This window comes from Carassius gibelio, chromosome B24, assembly GCF_023724105.1.
Source record: "Carassius gibelio isolate Cgi1373 ecotype wild population from Czech Republic chromosome B24, carGib1.2-hapl.c, whole genome shotgun sequence".
NCBI classification, from domain to species: Eukaryota; Metazoa; Chordata; class Actinopteri; order Cypriniformes; family Cyprinidae; genus Carassius; species Carassius gibelio.
In genome coordinates this window covers 21522602-21528601 of record NC_068419.1, presented here as the reverse complement: position 1 = coordinate 21528601, position 6000 = coordinate 21522602, and positions in this window count along the sequence as shown.

Genomic DNA, 6000 nt, shown 5'->3' with positions numbered 1-6000 from the left:
CTATCGTTCCTGCATCACTGAGTCCTGAATCTCTTCACCCAACCTTGACAGATATATTATGTTTGTTTTTGTACGTGTAATGACAGTTTTGAAAATATAGATCCGGTCACTTGTGCTGAAGGATTAATGATCTATCACTCTGAAAATAACGCAGCACCTAAACTAAGCCCTACTGTTAACCCAGTATGAGGAAGGTTACTTTGGAACAAGTTACCCTATGTAAAATGTAATAAGTAGTGTAATTGTTTCAATTACTTTATTAAAGTAATTTTTTTTAAACTACTTTTCTAAATTAATAACATATCTTTTAAACTGTTAATCATTTTCAAACATTTCATTCTAAAGCACAGCTCTGGAACATATTTTTAGCACTCACCATTGTGGCAACTCTCAGACTGGTTATATGGATTGATATAATGGGTGATTTTGATGTGATGCACTGGAAATTCAACGAACCAAGAAAAGCATCAGAATTGCATTGCTTTATTAAACAGCTTTTAAACGGCAGGAGGTACTGTGCACATCAAAAACAGGCAAAGCAACAAAATAAAACTATTCAACATACCCTAGCTTGTTACTGAAAATATTCAGATGTAACCCAATTTGTAATGATTAACATTTTCATAAGTAACTTTAACTACACATTTTTCTCAGTAACTGTAATGGATTACAGTTACATTTATTTTGTAATTAAATCACGTAAAGATGTTGCATGTAACGAGCTACTCCTCAACACTGACATAAACCTAACCAAGAGTGTTAACAAAAGCGAACATGAAAAAAAAGAAAAACATTATTTGCTGAACAAATCATGCCATTGTACAGTTGCTTGCTTCTACATGTCTTTAACTTGACCCTTATTTAATGAGATTGGTTCCCAAGCTCTACGCATCCAAAGTGCAAAATGTACCAGGTGGACAACTGACTAAGTTTGTCAAATCAGATAGCTTTTCATTTGGTTCTATGATATAAGCACTGAAATGTATTACATGGTATTATGGTAAAAGTGTCATAATACAGTATTATACAAAAACCATGCAAAGAAAGCATCAATTATTCAAGCATATAATGTTTCAAGGAAATGTAAAGAAATGTGAGGATAAAAATGCACATTAATAATTACAGATTTCCAAAAAGTAAAATTAATCAAGCTTTAGATTAATCTTTAAAAGTTTTAATCTGAATGGAATGGAAATTCCACAATTCACTTAATTTAGAAAATTTAATTTAGAAAAAAAATACTACTTTAACCCAGGCCATTTGTGTGAATGAAAGGTGAATATACCTCAGCACTACAAGAATGTTGGCATACTATATGACATAATAAAGATAATGTAAATATTGCAATTTTGTAGTCTGGAATAACCCATGTAAACTCTAGATTATCAATAAACTGGGTAGTTGCTTTAGAAGCTGTGACTTCTTAATCTATAAAAAGGTGTCTATTTGCAAATATGATTGCAGGCCACTCTGCCAGATAGCTTTTGCACACAAACCTAATATTTTACAATAGCAGGTACCACTCATTCCCAGAACAAAACCCTTTAGAGAGTTCTGAAATATAAGAAAGTCCTAATCTAAATATATTCTTTTTATAGATCCTTTTAAGGCAGGTCAGTTCACTCAGCGGCCAACTTGGTCAGCTATTTCCTGGAAGTACTGCTCCTATCTGTTTGAATCTGTAAAGACTGAAATATCTTGACTGTTTGTCAAGATTACTTTATTCTAGCAGTTCACTTGTAGAAAGTGTAGCAATCATTTCAGGAATTAAGACCGAAAGTTTCTCTCTCTCTCTCTCTCTCTCTATATATATATATATATATATATGGTAACGGAGTGAAGAATCACATGACAGTAAGGAGTGCAAAAAAAGGCCCCGGAGGGTGGTTTTATTAATAGACAAATGTGTGTACACATTCAGTGAATAGGCTGTTCAATAAAATAGCAAAATGTATACATTTACAAAATTATTGTATACACTGTTCCTCATTAAAAATTATAAGGTGCAGCAGATGCTAAGGCAGATGGACATATTCTACCTCCATGGCTGCCAAATGCACCTGATCAGGTTGTTTATAAGGGTCTGACACATCCCCTCTGTGGCCACACACTCCAGTCACCCCTGGTCTCGCCTGTCTTCTCCCTGTATATGATATGATGACACACCATAAAACTCCCAAAAAAAGATAAAGAAACAGAGGGGGAAAACTCTGACTCAGAGAAGTTTAGTGTTGAAAACTGCATTGAAAACTGCACCTCTGTAAAGCTGTCGACACAACAGTGCCATAAGATCATTATTACATTCCTTTTGCTTTGAATGTATCATGTGAGGATCCAATCACCTCAGAAGCTCGTCACAACATGAAACTGTGACAGCCTATTAATGCATGCCACCACACACATATTGTATATTAACATGTCTGTTAAGAGATTTATGCTTGTAGAAATTGTTTTCACATTAAAATCATTTACCAGTGATTATTTTCATTTAACTGCGCTAAGGATGCCAAAAGACAGTTTAGTTTAAAGGTGCCATGTGTCATGTCTGGCAAAAAAATCAAGTCATACTCCACATTCCATACCAGATGGGGGCAGTACGCCTCAATAAAGTGAATTGGTCTACTCTAGAGCAACAAACGAGAAACGGCATAGTCTTTATGCTCCACCCCTACCTTCACAACAACCCTAGAGCCATAGCCGAAGCCTAAGAGGACGTTTTGCCTCCAGAGGAAATTTGGGTGATGTCAAGTGATTTTGAAACATGACATCTTCAAGCTACTCCCCTTCCCCTTTACCAGTGAATATGTTCATATTCGTTTTGTTCACATTACATTTTGAGTTGTATATACACATTATTTGAATTAAATTAATTTGACAGACAGCATTCTGTCAACATCATTGGTCAACATCAGACAGCTGACTCTTTTCACACGCTTTAACGCCACACATAAATTTTCTTGTGCACAGAAAAACCACGAAGCAAAGAGGACACGGAGACCAACAGACTAGACAGAGCAGGTTAGTTATGATATAAAAAAATGGATAAGTTATAGCTAGCTAATTATCAAACGCACCTACGGTTAGCCATCGCTAACATTAGCACGTTTATCGAACAGCCTTCGATACATTTCTATGTTATAACTTCCCGAAAAAAAATACGCAAACATATAAAACAAACTTTTAGCAAAATGCTAAAAGCATCTTACTTACCAATCCAAAAGAAATGTTGCAAGTTCGGAGTCGAACCTCATTTCTTTCAAGTCCATCAGCTGTCTCCAGCGATGGAAAGCAGTGCCGATGTTTACTCTGGTTCGGCTCCTTTTCTTATCGGATTTGATTCGTGATTCCGAGCGTGGTTGTTTCCCTGTAGCGGGTGGTGGTATCTTGCAAAGGGCTTCAGCCATCCTACCGCTCTCTTCCCTGAACTGAACTGAAGTAGTGGGCTGTACTTTCCACACGATTGACATCAGGTTCAAGTATGCCCAGAAGCCGTGCAAGTTATTCATGTATTACAGGTTGGCTGGTGGTTATGTTGCCCGCATACCGCCTCCCATGGCCGAAACTGGTATTACGACACCTATCGGGCTGTGGCTAGTAATGCTAATGCTAATTAAGGTTGATATCTCTGCAGCACTATAACTTGACATTTTTTGAATGACATCATCGCCCTTATTTCTTCTCATTCTTTTGATGCCTGTTGGTCATTTTTTTTTGATATTTTTACCTCAATTTTTACACATGGCACCTTTAATGAACTTCAACAGATTTATCCCAAGTTTACGGACACAAGATCCTTTAAAACTCAACCTTTTTGAAAATCTCTAAATAATTTAACATTTTGAAAGAGAGTGTCAATGAAGCCACTGCTAAAACCATGAATTATACAATAAAGATCAGAAATATCTAAGAAAAAAATATATCCTATGGCTTTTCCAGACCTGTCAAGTTTATGAAAACTTCCTTCAACCCTAAAAACATTTCTGTAGCTCAAACAGTAAAGCATGTTGCTAGCATCAGCCATGGGTTCGATTCACAGAGAAAGCAATAATTAAAATTGTGTTCCCTAAATGCAATGCAATAACAAAATAAACATCTTCTGTCAAATGCATACATTAAAATTGCAATGCTTAATTCAAAATAAGATAAATATTTATATAATAAATTACCAGGAATATATATATATATATATATATATATATATATATATATATATATATATATATATATATATATATATATATATATATTTCACATTTGCAGCAGTTGCCATTTGAAATACTAACTAACTAAAATGCTTTCCTCTGTATATTACCTCTCTGTTTGGCTATTTGGCTTTCCATATTAAATTATGAAACACAAAACACTTTATTTGAATTACCCAATAAGAGCTACTGTATTCCAAAACATTCTGTGTATGAAATTAAAATAATGAGAGCCTTTCTATACAATTAATTTAGGTTCAACAATACTATAGTCCAGTAATTTTATTTTAATATGTATTTATTTTTTGAGTGAATGATAATACTGCTCATTTTGTTTTGGAGGACAATATCCAAATTTAAGATAGAGAAAACAAGCAAAGTCAGATTTTGACTCTGAACCTTCTAATTAACTATATTTATATATACCTATTATATATATATATATATATATATATATATATATATATATATATATATATATATATATATATATATATATATATATATATATATATATATATATTAAATATATCCCTGGTGAAGCTTTCCATGAAAACAATCCCCATGTTTCCATTTTTATATAATTCATATCAGGAGCTAAATTATGATTGGATACATAATCAGTATATTAAAGCAACACTTGTCAGATTGAGATTTATTTGATAATGTGCAAATATTTCAATTTTATGAACATATGGTTCAGAGAGATGAATTTCTGTGAGACAGAGACATATGGTTCACAGAGACAGTGATGGCATCACCCATTGTCTGCTCTTATGTGCCATTTCAGTTCATTTAGACGCTTGAGTCATTTGCGCCCCTGACGCACGCGTTTAGATTCCGCTCTGAACATCTCATTGTTTACAGATCTGGATTAAGCGCTCGTGCGGTGATGACTCATATTGCACCATGATTCACATCCTCACGCAGTCGCATGCATTCATAGTGTGCTGTTCGCTTCACTGCAGTTATTTCCCCAGTGAGCGACAAGCAGTGCTGCGCACTCGATGTCTCCTCGAAGCAAACAGCTTTGTCCTGCTTATATGTTTATTTCAAAGAATAAATGATTGGTATCACAGCATTGGCTTGTATTTAAATCAGCTTTAGGGACCGTTCGCACAGGACGCATACTTGCGTTCCAACAGCGTGGCGGAGACGCGCTTTGAAACTGTTTAAAACTTGATACGGCTTCTTAAGACGCAGTGCTGTAAACAAGAACGCGTTCGAATGTGTCTGTGTCAAGACACGTTTTGCGTTCAATAAATAGACGGAACGCAACGAGACGCGGTTTTTCGAGCACTAGCTATTTTATCTGTTTTGGGGTTTTAAAGCACGTTTTGAACAGCTGAGGGCGTCTTAACGAGACGAGCTTCGAAATAATCGCGAGACAAGACGACGGCGAAAAACGCCCGTCATACTTTTGATATAGATCAACAATTAAAAAACAAAGCAAACGGTAAACAGGATCGCGATCTGTTTATTACGATGAACAACCACGGCAATTCCATTTTTTGTAACTTCTCAATACTAGCGCATAATTTAACCTCGACAGCGCCGCCGTTTATCTCGGCGCAAAGTGTCTTTTAAACAGCATCGCCCTGTTTACGCTTACGCAGGCTACGTTTATAGCAAAGCTGTTATAAATGTACTCCTGTCTGGTTTTACCGTAACCTGAAACCTAATGTGATTTATCGTCGTTTCTTTGGATGTATGTTTTTTTTTCTCCTTTCAGCACTGGATAGCTCCTTCTGTTTTACAAACACGCCCTCCGTCAAATGACTGACAGCAGAAATGACCA